Source organism: Cricetulus griseus, chromosome 2 (assembly GCF_003668045.3).
Source record: "Cricetulus griseus strain 17A/GY chromosome 2, alternate assembly CriGri-PICRH-1.0, whole genome shotgun sequence".
Classification (NCBI taxonomy): Eukaryota; Metazoa; Chordata; class Mammalia; order Rodentia; family Cricetidae; genus Cricetulus; species Cricetulus griseus.
Genome location: NC_048595.1, coordinates 217105877 through 217124860, shown reverse-complemented (window position 1 = coordinate 217124860; position 18984 = coordinate 217105877).

Genomic DNA, 18984 nt, shown 5'->3' with positions numbered 1-18984 from the left:
CCATATCAACAATGGAACTAAGACACAAGAATGACTCTAAGAGAAAAATGCATGAACCCCAGAGAATAGGAAGGGGCAGGGTAGGGTAGAGGGAGCTGGCAGAATGGCAGGGTGGGAAGAGGAGGGGAGAGGAGGAAATGGAGGAGCAGAAAGGTTGAGTCGAGGGAAGAACAGAGGAGAGCAGGATGAGTGATACCATAAGAGAGGGAGCCATTATAGGTTCGAGGAGAGATCTGGCACGAGTGATCTACAAGGATGACACCAACTGACAATCTAGGCAATGGTGGAGAAGCTACCCTAAATGTCCTTCCCCTATAATGAGTCTGATGACTATCTTATTTGTGATCCTAGAGCCCTCATCCAGTGGCTGATGAAAGCAGAGGAAAACACCCTCAGTTATACACTGAACTTAACTCTGGAACCCAGTTGCAGAGAGGAACGAATGAAGAACAAAGGGGTAGGGACCAGGCTGGTGAAACTCACAGAAACAGTTGACCTGAACAAGGGGTAGCACATGAACCCCAGACTGATGTCTGGGAGGCCAGTACAGGATTAATCCAGACTCCTGAAAGTGGATGTCAATGAGGAGGCCTCCCCAGTCTATGGAGCCCCTGGTAATGTGTTAATATTTATCCCTGTTGTAAGAAGGGACTTTGAGAGACCATCCCACATGAAAAGATGCTCTCTCTGCCTGGACACATGGGGGAGGGCTTAAGCCCTGCCCAAGATGATATGACAGACTTTGGGGGAACCTCCATGGAGGGCTTTACCCTCCCTGGGGAGCAGGGGTGATGAGGTGGGGGGCGGGTGGAGGGTTGGGAGGAGTGAAGGGAGAGGATGAAGTGATTGACATGTGAAGCAAGCTTGTTTCTAAATTGAACTAATTTTAAAAAGTTCTTATAACTGCCTGCCACCCTAGGGAAATGCTGGATCCAAAAGAGGGACCTTGGACTCAACCACTGGGTCTCATTTGCAAAACCTTCAACTGAGTAACTGTGAAAAATTCAAAACCTTGGATAATGAACTGTGCCACCTTCAACTGCCATGATTTGGAAAAGAAAAAGGGAGAGGTGATCTTCACTCATTTAACAATTATTTTCTTATTTTATTAGCATAGAAATAGCGCTTTATAGCATACCATAGTGCTTACTTATAAATCTCACAAGTAAATCTTGTAAGAGTTTTATTTTTCTTAGTTTTTAATATTTATGACTATAATTCCTCTGATTACACCCCAGAAATTCCCATCTAGGCTGAAATGGAATTTTATAATTATAGTTTACTGCTCAGACCAATTTGAAAAGCCAAAAGTAATAAATCCTTAAAAGCAAAGAAGTTTTAGATATACAGATTTCCTCAGAAGTCAGTACAAGGGAAAAACAGGAGTCATGGAATCAATACTGGCCTCCCAAAGTCTTCCACTTATAAGTTTCATGTGAAGTCAAACAAGGCAAAAACCCATGAACATCTGATTGTGTTTAAATATTAGTTGATGTCACATACCCTAGAGAAGTACAGAATATGAAATAAATTCCTTTCATGTGATGACTAGATAAAAGGGTTCTTCATCCAAGCCCCCAGTTCTCCAGCAGGTATCATTTGTTTAGATACACAATTCTTTTTTTAAAGATTTTATTTATTTATTATATATACAATATTCTGCTTCCATGTATATCTGCATACCAGAAGAGGGCACCAGATCTTATAAGGGATGGTTGTGAGCCACCATGTGGTTGCTAGAAATTGAACTTGGGACCTCTGGAAGAGCAGCCAGTGCTCTTAACCTCTGAGCCGTCTCTCCAGCCCTAGACACACAATTCTTACAACATGAGAGCTAGGTATTTCTCAGGGAGTTACAACTAGCATTCATGTTTTACTTAGTTGTGGGCATTCTTTGTCATATACGCACAATCTGAACAATCCAGAAGAGGCTCATAGGACACAGAGGGTAAATTCCAGAAGAGTGACAGCAGCATTATTTATTACAAACTACTGATAGTTTTCCTTATTCACATAAGTCAATCAGAATAAATTTCAGCATTGCCAGAATCAAGGCATAGTGATAGGGCATCCAAAATGCAACCAAAATCCAGTTCTATTATTGGAGTTGGAGAGGCAAGCTCTTCAAAGTCTAAAAACAACAGCATGTATGAGAAGTTAAAATTGGAACATGTCGAGTTTGGCTACAGTTTGTGATATTTTTAATTTCTTAGTCTTAACACAATGTATAAAACATAAAAAGATAAACTCTATGTATTTCTGTTTTTATGTAAAATACTTCAACATTTAGTGACTTAAAGCAACATTTTTGTAGACAGTTTCTTGGGTTCTCCTATAGCACCATCATGAAAGGTAAATCACCACTATAGTCCAATCTGAAAGCTTTAACAGGACTAAGTCCACAAAGTGGTTTCCAGCTGGGCACAGGGCTTTGTTGTCATTGTTTTTGTTGCTGATGTTGCTTTGGTGTAGGGTCTTGCTACACAACTCAGGAGGGTCTGCCCCACCCAAATCAGAAGTTTTGTCATATTTTTTAAAATATCTAATTTAATCTTATTTAGGAAAAAATGTTCATACATTTTGATCCTTCCAATTCCTCCCCCCTCCCCAACCCAACTTCATGCCCTTTCTCTCTCTTAAAAAAAAATAAACAATCGAACAAAAACTCTCAAAAATGAAAACACAAAAGACCAATAAGGGGGTGCAGGGGAAGCCAAAACAAAGCGAAAGGCAAAATATTCACTATTGAGTTCAGTTTTTGTTGGCTGAGGGATATCTGGCTGTGACATTGATTGCCCCATTAATCATCATGGTGATTTAGCTGATCTGGCTAGCTAGGCTAGTGTCCTCTCCCTGCTCCATGTTTCATGTGGATCCATCCAGAATCTGCTTGTGTAAAGGTTAAGAGGACAGGTCGTCAGTTAAAGAGAAGGAGTAGCTGTGCTCCCTGGCTAGAACTTCCAGACAAGATCTCAAGATTGAACTTTCTGATGGAGGAAACTCCACTTTGGTTCCTTGTCTTCTGGCTTTCTACACAATGCAGCTCACAGTAGGGCATAGTGAACTCATGATCCACCCTGACTATATGAGAGCTTATCTCCAAATAAAACAAATAGATAGAATGTCCCTAATTTAATCTTGGAAATTACATCATGTGCTTTATGCCATTTCCCATTTCCCAAGGTAAATAGCTACCAAAGAACAGGTGACGTGAATACAAATATACAGGTATCATGAACCCATCAGACAATGGAAAATCAAAGCTTTTGATGAACAACTCATTTTCAAATTGTTCATTACAGTCTTAGTTTGCCACCATCACCTTACAATGGTGGCTATTGAGTCTACCAAGGCTTATGATATAGATTGTCTCATAAAGCATATTGGTGATGGGCATCTCTAGACATATAAAGAATAATATCTTCTGGTTCAGTTCCCATCAATACCATGCCTCCACAGAAGAGAAGATGATGTTTGAATGATGCTATAGGTGACACTGAGCTTTTGTCTAGAAATAAATACATATAGATTTTGCAATATATACAGTAATTTTCCTAGTACAACTTGGCATAGCATAGATTTAAATAAAGTCCACAGCCGAAAGATAGTTCAGTGAACGGAGGTACTAGTACACTGAACTCGCAACCTGAGGAATTTTATTATTTTTATTTTACTATTTTTCATTATTACACAAGGTAATAATAGTGAGAACAGAGTCCTGAAACTGTCCTCTGACTTCATATGCTACCACAGCTTACACATCTGCACTCACACATATAAGTACACTCAAAGTAGAATAAATATTACTTTTTAAAAGACAAAAATATTAAAAAGAAATCAACAAGATTGACGACTGACTTATATACTATCCTAGAGCCTTCATCCAGCAGCTGGTAGAAGTAGAAGCAGATACCCACAGCTAAAAACCGAAATGAACTGGAATCCAGTTGCAGAGAAGGAGGAGTGATGAGCAAAGGGTCAAGACCACGCTGGTGAAACCCACAGAAACAGCTGACTGAACAAGAGGGAGCTCTTGATGCCCAGACTGTTCATTGGGAAACCAGCATGGAACTGATCCAGACCCCATGAATGTGGATGTCAGGGAGGAGGCCTACAAAATATATGGGACCTCTTGTAGTAGATCAGTATTTATCCCTAGCATAGGGATGAACTTTGGGATCCCATTTCACATAGAGGGATACTCCCTCAGCCTAGACACACAGAGAGAGGGGGGAAGGGCCTAGGCCCTATCCCAAAGGATATGACAGACTCTGAATACCCCTGCCTCCCCCATGGAAGGCCTCACTCTCCCTGGGGAGCAGAAATGGTATTGGATAGGTAGGGTGTTAGTGGGGGGCAGGGAAGGAGGGGAGGGTGAGGGAATGGAGATTGACATATAAAACAATCTTGTTTCTAATTGAAATAAAAAAATTAAAGAAAGAGATCACTAGGTTTGTGATCCAAATGACAGGGCTACTTGTATCATAGATTGGTGCTATCTCAGAGTCTTATGGATATATGCCACCCTTCCATTTCATAGAGTAACTTGGGTGGAGAAATATTTCCAAGCATAGAATATATTATGTTCAAAGCATAGACAAGAGATTCTATGGTTAATCCTTAAAGTAGTGCATGAATGACACTCTTCTGCTCACAGAAGCAGACTTCTTCCACCTGCAAAATTTATTCACTCCCACCATACCCAAAACTTTCCAAGTCTCATCTAATCATAATACCAGGCACAGCCTGGATTATGTGTTTTTGTATCAAGTGTGGCAATATATCTTCTTATCTAGGAAACTATCCATTTAAGTAGGGACAGATGGAGGGACAAAAAGATGAGAGAAACTGATATAGTGTACAAATTTTTACCTTACACATATATCACACAGTTGTGGAATAGATACAAGATAATACCCATTTGAAAAAGCAAAATTTGTCTGTAGCTCACTGACATCATTATTTCCCAGTCAGTGGAATTTCAAATTTCTGGTATATATGTCTTATTGAATTCTCACTTGAAAAATACAGGATGCTCCCTGATTGGGCCTTAGTTCTGCTTATGGCCTCCAGTTCTCCTTCCCCAGAATAGTTCCCACTTTTCCATAGCTATTATCTAAACTCTTTGGAGGAATTTCTCATTTTCATGAACTTGTCCAGTTCTCAAGAGAATTTCAGAGAATGTACCATCAGTAGTAACTAAGTAGCTTTCTAGTCCAATTTCTACCTGAAAAAAAAATCAAGCATGAAGAAGTTATTTTGTATATTAAACAACCTCAATAGCTTTGGCCTTCCTGACAAAAAATATTCCTAAGGCATGTGTGCTTGATTACAGTGGAGTATATTTACAGAAGTTATTAAGTTTAGTTTTATAATTTATTCTACTCTCATTAGCTACTATCGATATATAAAAGTCACAAATTTGGGAGAGTGTTTTAAGACTGACTTGATACATTCAGGTTTGATGAGAACACACTTCCTAGAAGTCCAGTGATACTCTGAGAAGATGCAGGAGGAGCCACATGAAGTCCTTCAAACTTGTGAACAAAGTAAAGCAAGGTTGTGCTTTGATCTTCCCTATATCTCTAAGTTATATCTTAAAGACCTTGCATTTTTCTTTGTCTTTTCTAAAAGACCATATCTTAATTTGATAATGTTTCCTGAATGGAAAGATTATAGAGACAGAAGGTTTTTTTTTATTTTATTTTTAAAGAAAGTCTTATACCACAGCACATTTTCAATGCCTCCGATTGCTTCTTCATTCTCCTCAGTAACTCGTATCCCCTTTCTGACCTCACCTCTTTCTTTTATTACTTTATTCAATCCAGCTAAATGGAGTTCGATCCCTACCTCTGTACTCTTCCTGGAATCCATCTTACCCAATCCGCAGGTTAATTAAATTCTATGACCACCCTCAGGGTAATCACATGTGACAGTTTAACTAAATAGATTTCATGACTACATTGTATGAGCTACCATTTTGTAAGTCTTCTGTATCAACGCTAATCTATTCTAAAAATTAATGCTTCACATTTAAGGGATTGTTTACATTATTGACATTCTACTTCAAATGCAGTATTTATATCAAATGAATTTTGCTATATAACCCCCAAAATGGCAATCCAAAATAAGGACATCCTCCTAAAACATCTTACTCAGAGACTGGGTGCCTCTGCACTTATCATCTGGGCTCATACAAACATCTGTGGTCTTATTGGATTCATAAGAGCTCAGAAGCATCTGTACTCATTAAGTCTCAACACATCCTGGGACCAGCAGGCTGAATATTCCATGGCCCATTCTCTTCAGTAGCACAATTGCAAACCATTCATTCATCCCTGCCATACTGGCGTATATCACTCCTTATTTGGTAAGGGGGGAGGCTTTACTTTTAATGTTTTTCTTATGAGATGTGGATCTTAGCTTAAAGCCCATAATAAATTTACATGCTTAACTTCCTGCTGCAGCCTCAAAAGTGCTGTGATTACAGGTGCATGTCCAGAAAGGCTTTTTCCCTTTAGTATCCCATCAACTAAAGCACAAAATCTCATTGCACACAGCTAGAATGTCAGGATATTGAACGATGGCATTGTTTTGTGGAGAAAGTTGTCAGTTTGAAAAGAAATTAGATTTCTTTGCTCTCCCATCTAAATGTGATACATTGTGTATTCAAAATGTCTGTTAGCATCATTAGGGTGTGCAAAAGGCAATGGATGTCAAAGTTTTGTCATATTATAGCTTAAGAAATAGATTTGTGTGACACTGGTACACAAGCATAACAATTTTTCACTGCATGTTACATGCAGAGAGGAAAAAAAGTGTTTTGTCAAACATATTGGTGTGAGAAAGCAAATTGCACAAAATGAGTCACCTGAAGAAACTAATCAGAGCTTTTATATGTAAACAAAGGACTTTCAAATATTTTGGCATGTTTTCAAGTGAGAAGATAAAACTGAGAAGAAAAATAGTGACAGAATGTACAGAAAGGTCAATAAAACTGAAAGCTAAAACTATATCATTATATTTTGTAGTTAAGAGTCCATATTTCCATGTTAGGTGTATATAATTTGCTTGTATCTAAATACAGACCATGGAGCATTGCTTCTGTCAGAGTTGCCTTTCCTTATGCCAATTCATTCAATAAAACATTGGCCATCGTGATCCTACAGACAAATTAAATTTTAAAGTTCTTTGATATTTACATCTAAATCAGTCTTAAAACTGGATGTATTTGGAAGGAGAGGGATCTAAGTTAAAAAGAAAAAAGAAAAACTTATCTGGAACTACTTTTGCAGCCTATCTTATTTACAGAAAAGATAATATAAGTATGATTAGAACATAGCACATTTAAAAAATACTAATTCCCAAGCCTATTCCAACAGCTTTGATTCTGTAGGCCAGAAGTTACATGACATGGGAAACAAAAAGTCTTAGGAAATACTAACTGTTGCCTTGTCCTGCACATGGTTCTTGAAACCTGGCTGGGGCTGGGGGAGGGGGTGAAGAAATGACAGACACTGAGGAAATGGCAGGTACACATACAGAAAAGGAGGGGTTAAATTGGAGCTGTGTTTTTAATATGGAAGATGCCTACATTGCAACATAGATACCCAGCTTATTATGACAGGGTAAGAGGGAGTTAGCTAGACCCAGGAATGCTCTCTGTAGGGGAGCATTCTTAGGTTGCACTCATCCAGGAGGAGGAAGCTGTTGTTGCTAGTTTTTCCATATACTGTCAACATCAGCACAGAGATCAGAGGACAGCTTTGACAATTTCTGGGTATGTGAGTCATCGGGGTGCTGGCCATGGCTGTGTTCCTGTCATCAACATATATACACTCAGGAAATCATCTGTTCCTATACAAGCTGATCCCCACAGAAGAGAGCCCAAAGACACATTAGAATTGTACAGGCAAGGTGAAAGGAAATTTTTCCACCCAGTAGCCAGCTCTAGCAAATGTAGGGGCCAAACCTTGAACAAAAGGTGAGCAGCTTCAATATAGGTTGGTATCCTCAGAGTGATGCTAAATCTTCAGTGTCAACTTGATCAAATTAGGAAACCATACTCTGTGAGTGTATCTGTGATGGTGTTTCTAGAGAGATTTGAGAGGAGAAGATTCACCCTGGAATTGGGAGGTACTATCTCAGGGGATAGGAGCTGGATTGTAGAACTTAAGCAAAGTAGAGTTGTTAGATGCTCCCCTGATTGTAAGCACAATGTAAGCATCTAGCTTACTCCTGCCACCATGTCCTCCATGATGGATTATACCTACAAACCATGACCAAATTGAAAGCATCTAGTTTACTCCTGCCACCATGTCCTCCATGATGGATTATACCTACAAACCATGACCAAATTGAATGCTTCCTCCCTTAAATTGCTTTTATCAATTATTTTATCAAGGAGTACAATAAAGTAAATACACCATGAAGAATTTTGTTGACCCTAAAGCACCCAATTTGCAAAATGATAACTACTCAGACATGAAGTGATAATGAGTCATCAAAACTGATTGATATCCTTGCCGGGCGTTAGTGGCACACGCCTTTAATCCCAGCACTCAGGATGCAGAGGCAGGTGTACCTTTCTGAGTTAGAGGCCAGCCTTGTCTACAGAGCGAGTGCCAGGATAGGTTCCAAAGCTACACAGAGAAACACTGTCTCGAAAAACCAAAAACAAAGAAAAAACCAAAAACCAAAAACAACAACAACAAAAACTTGATGGATATGCCAGTAAACCTATAGACTAAGTAAAATTGCCTTGAATGAATTCATAAGCTATCCTCCTAGAATCAGTATTAATTCTTTTACAAGATGGGGTGCCTTATTGACTAAACAGATAAAGCCCCTCCACTGGCTCTTTCTTAGACTTCAAGCACTTTACTAGAATTCTCTGAAATTCATTTCCTCATCTGTAAGATGAAGCTTGCAATAATTTTCCCCTATAAAATTCTCACAAAAGAATGTGACCTTTCAAATATGCCAGCACTAAAGTGAGAGTTTGTAAATTAGCTGTTAGTACAGTTGTCTAATCATCTGCAATTCTTGCATCTTTAAAAAAAAATGTTCTCACTATCACAAAGCTCATTTTCTTTTCACTTTCCTTCACCATTGCCATTTGATTACATTCTTTTGTCAATGGGTCTTCTAAGATGACTCTTTTGGCAGGCATGGAGGTAGGTAATTGGAAGACAGGCAGATTCTCAAACAGGCAACTTAAATCTTTTGAATGTTAAGGTTTCAGTGAGCAATCTTTAACTGCTCACTGCAGATCACTTGCAAAGCCAGCAGAACTAGGATTAGATTGGGTAAGAGCAGGTGAGCATGATCTCCAAATGTATGAAATTGTTCTAGTGTCAAATTCCCAGCATGCCAGTAGCGTTGTCATCACTGTGCTGTAATATAAGTTCATATACTCAATGTTCACAATTTCATGTACTTTAAACCTTTCTTTCAAATTTGTAAAAGCTTTCTTCACTTTTTTCTCTTTTTTATTTTTGATACTATAGTTTAATTATAACATTTCTCCCTTCCCTTTCCTCCATCCAAGTCCTCCTTCAAATTCATGTCCTCCTTTTTCATCTACTATTACCACATGAATATATATGTATATATTTGTATATGCATGCATATTCCTTAATCTAACCAACTGAGTCCATATAATGTTACTTGTATGTATGTTTTAAGGGCTGACCATTTGGCACTGGATTACCAATTGGTTTTGGTTTCCTTAGGGAAGAGCATATTTTCTATCCCCAGCTTACCTCAGTTGCTTGGAATTCTTTGTGTAGGGTTGAGGCCTCATGTGTTTTTTCTAAAGCAGATTGTCATGTTCATTGGTGTCCTAATTGTTCAGCTCATGTTTGGGCAGTCACATTTGTGAGACTTCTTGTGAATAGCTTCTGATGCTCATAAGAGACACAAACTCACAGCAAACACCCTTATTCTCTAACTCTTACAGTCTTGTCATCACCATGTATCTTTTACAATATTCCCTGAGTCTTAGAGGTGGTGATGTTTTGTAGATGTATCCACAGGGATAGGGCTCCACAAGTCTGAATTTTGGTTGGTTAAAGTTTTCTGTAGTGGTCTCTATCTCTTGCAATGGGGAATTGCTTTGATTAGGGATGAAAACTAAATTATCTATGGGAATGAGGACAAATATTTATGGATTTTTGTTAGGGATTATGATGGCTTTGTAAAGTAATGGTTGTAGATTACCTTCTAAAACCCATGATTTTACTGATACTGAATAGATAATCAGGTTCCCAGTATCAAGCGTGGTGTCCTTCTTGTTGAGCAGTTCTGATGTCCAACCAGAGAGATTTGGTTACCACAAAAGCATGTGTGCCACTACTGCTCTCATAGGGGTACCATGAAATTATGGTTATTGGTGTGGTTCATAGGTATCATAGTTAGGTAGGAATGTTATTTGTCTCCCTCATTTAGAATCTTGTATGGTGCCTTCTAGTACCATAAAAGCTATTCCTCAGAGATGGGACATTCTAGTCAGTTCTAGTCCCGGAACCTCTGAGCCCTGTCTCTGAAGTGCATGCTGTCTTCAGAAATAGGAACTTAACTTCCACATCTGGAAGGTAATCAAGAAAAGAGCAATAGTCTCCATGTTTTGGAAGAGTTAAAGACAGCTTTAGCCATCAGCTCCAAAAGAGAGCTTCTCATGTCTAGAATTGTGATTTTTGAAATGTGGTTTTTGTTGTTTTATATATATACTTCCTTCTCCCATATTTACCTCCATCTTCTGATGTTTTTCTCTGCCTTCCTCCTACCATTGCTAGTATTTACCTCCCATCCGTATGGTGAACACTGATCTGCTCCTTCTAGTTCCCCATTAGGGTAGAACTTGTCTCAACTTCAGAGTATTGAAAAAAAAAAAAAACAGCTCTCCATTGTCAAAGACATCAAAAATACTCAAACTTCTGTGTATTTAGGCTAAAAGAGTATCTATTCATGGAGGAATAGGATCCCAAAGTCCATTTGTGCACTAGGAATAAATACTGGTTCCACTGTAAGAGGACCAGGCCTCCTAACTGTCACCCAAATTCAGAAGGCCTGGCTTGGTAAAAATAATGATTTATGACCACTATAAATATTTGTTTTGGCAAGATTTTGTTTCTCTGTAGCAGAACAATCATGCTTCAACAATCCTTCATTCATTTATTCAGACTTTCATTCATTTTTTTAAATGGGTAAGTGATATATGGAAGGTTTGGACAGAAGGAAGAGAAGGGAGAAATGTAATTACATTGTAATCTCAAGAATTATATAAAATTTAAGAAGGAATTAAGCATGATGTCTAAGGAAATGTACATGTGGAACTAGAAATGTCTGTTTCTATGCTAAGCCATAGATAATTCTGCAACCCCATTATCTTTTATCTCTGTGTTAAGCCTAGGTCTATTCGTGACAAAAATTATTCACTCTTCTAAGAACCATCCCCCAGCAAGTCGCCTCCATTTGTTTACACAAAATTCACTTGACAATGGGAAGATTTCCATAGTTAGAATATCATTACTTCCATTTTTAATCCAAAGTAAGTAAGCATGTGCCTAGAATAGATGGAACCTGAATTACATGGTTGCCCAGAATTAATTAAAAAAGTGAGTGCCTAAGTTAAGGACTGAATTCTCTGCTTGTCAGCATAAAGAACTCTGGAATGTACAGAAGTGGCAGGAAGAGGTTCTGAGATAAAACACACGGGTCCCCTTAGGACATGGTTCATTATTTCCAATGATAAAACAGCATTGACTTCTGAAGCTCTGCCAAAATGTTTCCTTTCCACATCTCTAGATGAAGCTAGAGAGCCAAAGGAAGCTGAGAAAATGACCAAAGTTAACTTTCAGTTTACTTGAAAATTTTCTAAGATCACCCGATTTCCAAATTCTGCTACATCAATACAATAAAGGGATATTTTTACCTAGAATCTGTGATACAAATAAGAAAATAAACTTAAAATAATAAGCTACTTAATGAATAAACAGAAAATTACCTTCACTTTCGTAACCATTAGAAATCTCAAATCGTGCTCTGAAGGTACCATATTTGTAAGTATGTAGGTCAATATTACATAGAATAAAGTTTTCACTCTGAACTTTCAGAATTAATCTTTTTTAAAGAATGATGAAAATAAGAGCAGATAAATGAACGAGCTTCACCTTCTAATTTTGCCACATTCCCATACATTTCTGCACATTCCAGCATCTATGGCAATATCTACAAAACTGCTCTGCACCTTCTTCCATGGCTGACTGCAGTTTCAGAAATTACATATTTAAAGTTTTTCTGCACTTCTATATTTATAGAAGCCCAGTGATAATCCCACTAACAGCCACATCTAAGTCGTCAGTTCTATAAAGCATTGCTCTAAATAAGTGCTACATTCAATGACTGTGCTTATGTTTTCTGGCAGCATCTCAACTACTTAAAAAGAAGACTTGAAGAAAATGATAGATGTGGGTTTCTGGTGAGCCCATCAATCATTGACCTTTTCCAAATATTTCAATACAACTTCAAATAAGTAAAAATGTGTATATTTTTATTATAGGTGCAAGCACCATTAATAGCTTTGAAACATAAAATTACAGTGACAGGTCTACTCCTCTGCCATTAGAAGAGTGAGGACTCTAAGAAAGGGCAACCCAAGGCTGAACCTCATGCATTTCCATAGCGCTGAGATTCATACTAATTGTCCAAGACCTTTAGCAATGCGATGATATTAATACCACATGCGAGCTCTGCAGGATTCTGGAATGGAAGATATTCAACCTGACAAAACCCAGCGGGATTTGGTATGAAGAAATTCAGCAGAAGAGAGTCTCAAGTGTAATTCTAACATTTAAATTCAAAATGGATCTTGTCCTAATGTCCTCAGCAGTTTACTACTTACAGTTAAATTAACCTGAAAAATTAGTCATCCCATGAAGCCATAGAAAGGTGCATTCCTACAGAATCTGAACAAATTGGCTTTGATCCATTTTGTCTAAATCACCCTTTTCAATTTACTGTCCATCTATCTTCCTTAGGATGTTTGTACACTGAGGTCAAAAACAGTATTGCCTAAAGCATCTTTAGTAGACAGGGTTGCAAATTGAGTGCAGATATTTAATCTGCCAGAACTTAATTCCAAGGAAACTGAAAGCAATATGATGAAAATGTATAGTCAAAATTAAGAAGGCAGAGGAAATAGTGTTTCTGAGGAGGATCAGTAGTTCAGCTCTGCTGTATTCTCAGGTCTAGAGCAGAACACCATGCTTCACTCTGGGATGAAGCCTTTTTTCCCTTTCAGCTATAGACAAGGGAAGTAAAGGAAGCCCGCAGGATATGGTTTATAAAGTGGCAATAAATATGAGAGAAACAGGAGGTCATTATGAATTCATTATTATTTTTTCAGCCTAAGCATGTATGCAAAGCACATTGAGCTTTGTAAACTCTGGGTATGCTCCACAGAAATGGTTTCTTGTAGCCCAAGTTGGCATCTAATTCCACACATAGCTGATGGTGAACCTCACTTCTGATTCTCCTGTCTTCAGCTCCTATGGGCTAAGGCTCAAACCCAGAGCTTCATTAGTACTACGAAAGGATTTGTATCCCAAATTCAAATTCTTGATACTTGTCAACTCTTTATACTGGAATGTTTTACATAAAAGTTAATTTTCTGTGATTAACAAAAATAAACTCAGGATATTTTTGAATTACAGTATCATATCATTTAATTTTGTAATCTGGTATATAGTTATTTATGTGTGTGAGAAAAATATAGAAAGGGGTTCAAAGGAGAAACAGAAAAAAATAACTATATGGCACATTTTCTTCTCTTCAATGATAACTATTGTAAATTAAGAGAAAGAGTTAAGATTTATCTTTTGTATAAAAAACAAGAGGCTAACTTTTTGTAAAGTTTAAGAGTTAGGAGCCTCCTAGCTCTTGATGGAAATCCAAGCAGAGGAACAAGTAGTTGATCATCCCAGGTTCCTAAAATTTACAAAGACTTTTGTATTTTGAGAAGACAGAAGAAGAGAAAAAAAGAGGGATGGAAAGAGCAATGATCTCTGACCAACCATTGTACTCTCCAGAGGATCACACATGTCAGTGTGATGGATGCAAAGTTGTTGTTAAGGATATCCCTTTCTCCTATAAAAACACATGGCCTGATTCAGAGTCATGAGTCTCATAAGTTTTGATATGACACTCATGTATCTTGGCTAAGTATCAAATATGAGCCCTGTCTTGGCTGGAATGGCAGTGAATTTCAATGATTATACAAAGATATTTTTCAGAGCTGGAAACATCATTTAGCAGTTGAGTGCATGTCATTCCAGGAGACCCCAATTCTATTCCTAGCACCCACTTCTGGCAGCTCACAATTATCTATAACTTCAACTCCAAGAGATACGACTTCCCTGGCCTCTAAAGACATCTGCATTCAAATGCAGATACCCACATGTGCATGTGCACATGCCCATGTGCACACACACACACACACACACACACACACACACACACACACACACACACACAATTAAACATAATAAATAAATCTTCAAGAGCTATCTTGGTGGAGTGGAACCACCATACAACTTGACAATTATTTCTGAGGAAGAATGAACTCTAAGCATAAGGTGAAGGGAAAGATGCCAATGCTAGGGACCAGAACTCTCCATATTCCCCTGGGTGCAAGAATATGAAAGAGGTTCAAATAAGAGATGCATCATTCACTTGAAATCTCAATTCATTTTCCCATTTTTTTCTCTTTTGAATCTAAAGCTAAATCTAAAATTGATGTACATGGATTTGCTAAGTAAGATTACATTTTTCTCCCAAGATGTCTAAAAGACAAAAGTTGTATTGAAAAACAAAGCATTGCCATTAGGTACACCAAAGTCCTACCTTGTCTGTGTCTGTACTATCCAACCTCTCTTTGTGTTTGGTTAACCATTTCTTTATGTTACCTTTGGAGGAACTCTTAGTCTTATCTTCCCAGACCTCCACCAATTCAATAATCCACCCTAGTTTTGCTTACATGGCCTTGAGTCATGCCTGTGACATTAGAGAAATCTACTGAATATTCTAATTCATAATGATCTTTCTACAATACAAATAAATAAAGCATGTTTCAAACCCCAGCCTTACCAGTCAAGTTACTTAACACACTCAAAGGCTCATTTCCTTACAAATAAAACAAAGTAAATGATATTTCTCTTGGTAAAGTACAATGGAAATTCAAATAATGCTTTCACAGTATTTAGTGGGGTATGAAAAGCAAAGTCAGTCCTGACTGTTAGGTGGCATTAATATTGATGGTAATAGTGTTCATTTTATACCTCATCACTAACTCATTATTTTCTAATTACTTCAAATCCATTTATCCTGTAGTCTGACATGGTATGCCAGTAACATGCAATTCTTGTCACAGAATTAAACCAAGTTAACATCCAAGCAACCCTCTAAATTACATAGTACTAAATTTCCCATCTCACAGATGAGAGCAGAATGATAGAGAAACCAAGACAAATAACTGATGAGGGTCAAAGCCAGCCCTAAAACTCAGACACTATATATTATCTTGTCATTCTTTATCAGAATGTGAAGAAAATGTTCGCTTCATCATTACCATCTCTTTCCTAACAACTTTCAGATTTGTTGAAAACAAATTCCTTACTTGATGGCTGTTGTGAAACCCATCTGAATTCTCAAGAAGGGTATATAAAGGTGAAGAGATGCACCAGAAACTAAAAGCCCACCCATACAAGTTTATTTAAATGATCAGGTCATTCTCCCCTATCCATGCTTTTAATCCCATCACTCCAGAGGCAGGAGCCATTTGAGGCCAGCATGGTCTACAGATTCAGTTTCAGGATACCCATGTTTAACACTGAAGGATAACCTTAAAAAACAGAAAGCTAGTGAAGATTGAATGATGGGGGCATGTTCCAACCCCAGCAAGCAGCAGATCTTGACAACTATGGCCATGTGATTCGGGCTTTAGAGTCAAAGAAAGGGTTATGAAATCTTCCTCCACAACTAAGGAAAGCTGCTGAGGCCAGGTGTGTGGCAGAGGTGTTCTTACATGAAGGCATAGAGTGGCCATTGACTGAAGCTATGAAGGTGAAACCTGAATTGTGTTGGAGACCCCAAGATAAGGGAGATATGAGAGTAATAGGATACCTGCCAAGGAAAGCTGCTAATAGGGAGTGGAACCAGCCAGAGTGAAAAGTGTGTTTCAGGCAACAAAGCTGAAAAGAGAGATCTGAAGAACACTTTGACATGGAGCAGAGTTTGGAGTTTGTACAGGTTGTTTCTTGGTCTTGCTTTGGTCTAGCATTTCCTCACTATGTTTCCATTAATGTGTTTTGAAATGAATATATATATATATATATAGTCTGTGACATTATATGTTGAAAGTATGTGACCTACTTTTTAATTTTGATTTTACAGGGATTACAGTTAAGAGATTACATGACTCTCAGAAGAGACTGTTAGAGAGCAGGGAGACTTTTTAAGTTGGACTGAATGTATTTCTGCATTATATTACGGCTATAAGCCCATGGGGTTAGAAAGTACAATGTGGTGGTTTCAATAGGAATGGTCCCCAATAGACTCACGTGTTTGAATGTTTGGTCATAGGGAGTGGCCCTATTAGGAGATGTGACCTTGTTGAAATAGGTATGACATTTAATTCTGCTGCATGTGGATCAATATGTAGAACTCTCAACTACCTCTTTAGCACGGCATCTGTCTGCACAATGCCATGCTTCCAGCCATGCCAATAATTGACCAAACCTCTGAAAATATTAGCCAGCTCCAATGAAATGCTTTTCTTTATAAGAGTTGTATGGTCATGGTATCTCTTTACAACGATAGAAACTCCAACCAAGACAAATGTCAAATAAAGTAAAAACAAAATTAAAATAACTTTGTAAGTTAGTTCATGACTCACAAAAAATTGATAAAACATCAATAACACATTTTTTCCTAGAATTTCTTCAAAAGTTAATAAAAGGAAAAACATTTCACATAGCTGAAACATTGGTAATGCTGTGGTAGAAGGGGAATAGGCCACAAAATGTTTGCTACAGCTGACAGAATTTCACTTTTAGGAATAATCAAAACAGCTCAAAAATATTTAAAATACTGGGTATTTCAAGAAGTTAATATCAAAAAGTTGGAGGCAGAACTGATGAATCACTAACAAGGAGAGCTACACATGTGCTGCGGAATAGAATATTTTAACTGTAAAGATGTGCTACATTTGTTTGTGTTTCAGAATAATAATATTTTTAACAATGTAAATATGTGTTGTTTTGTTCATTCTGTATTTGTTTAACTATGTAAAGATGTGTTGCTGTTTTACCATGCTTGCTTAAGGCACCTGATTGGGCTAGTAAAAAGCTGAAAAGCCAATAGCCAGGCAGAGAAAGGATAGGCAGGGTTGGTGGTTAGAGAGAAAAGGGAACCAACCAGCCAGGAGTCAACCATGTAGGTGCCAGACAGACAGACTTGGATGAGGCAGTAAAACAGGATGGTCAGAATTTAGATGATATAAACAAACCTCAGGCAGCAAATAGATTAATAGAAATGGATTAATTTAAGTTTCCAAAAATTAGCTAGAAACAAGCCTAAGCTAAGGCTGAGTATACATAATTCATAATGAGTCTCTGTGGTATGATTTGCGGGCTGGAGGTCCAAGAAAGCTTTCAATGCTGATGCTTGATGTGAGTGGTGTAAAACATGTTTATTATCCATGATTGATGAACATATAACACAATAAAGGTCACATAACAGAACTTATGTTAATAAAGACTCTGGAATGCAGTGTGTTAGTCAAGAAAACATGTTCTATCAAAGCTGCTAAATGAGGAAAAGAATGAATAATTAGACAGATTTAAAGTTTTTTGGTTTGTTCTTTTTGTCATTTTTTTCAGATTTTTTATTTAAATTAGAAACAGGCTTGTTTTACATGTCAATCCCAGTTCCCTCTCACTCGCTTCTTACCCTCCCCCCACCAACCAACCTCTTATCCCATCCCCTTTCTGTTCCCCAGGGAGGGTGCGGTCTTCCATTGAGGATCTTCAAAGTCTGTCACATCATTTGGAGCAGGGCCTAGGCCCTCCCACATGTATCTAGGCTGAGAAAGTATCCCTCTATGTGGAATAGGCTCCCAAAGCCCAGTCGTATACTAGGGATAAATACTGGTCCACTGCCAGAGGCTCCATAGACTGCCAATGCTCCTAACTGACACACAAAAGGGCTGAATTGGTCCTTTGCTGGTTTCCTAACTATTAAGTCTGAGGTCCATGAGCAACCCCTTGTTCAGGTCAGCTGTTTTGTGGGTTTCTCCAGCCTGGTCTTGACCTCTTTGCTCATCACTCCTCCTTCTCTGCAACTGGATTCCAGGGATTCGGCTCAGTGGTTAGCTGTGGGTGCCTGCTTCTGCTTCCATCAGCTACTGGATAAAGGTTCTAGGATGGCATATAAGGTAGTTATCAGTCTCATTATCGAAGAAGGGCATTTAAGGTAGCCTCTCCACTGTTGCTTAGATTCTTAGTTGGGGTCATCCTTGTAGATTGTTTTTTCTTTGTGTAGCATGTTCCCTGTCCTCTTCATTGCACTGGTATGCTATACTGGTATGCTATACTGCTTTAAAATGGACTATTCAATATTCATGTCATATATTCATATTTAAGATTCTAAGTAATGGTGAAATGCATGTCTTTATTTGACACAATCAGATATCTATTTTTGTACTTATCCAAACATGAAAGCTGTAATCAAATGTCTTTTAATATTCAAAACAGAAAAAATACAATGTATTACAATGATGTTTTTTGTGACTTTGAAAGGCAGTAAAGGCAAAAGTATTGTGTGTCACAGGTACAGAGTAATCATTAGCATTTGGGTAGTAATAGTAGCATTTATGATACCTAACATTTTTTAGCTGCCAGAAATGATAATATGCATCATTATCTC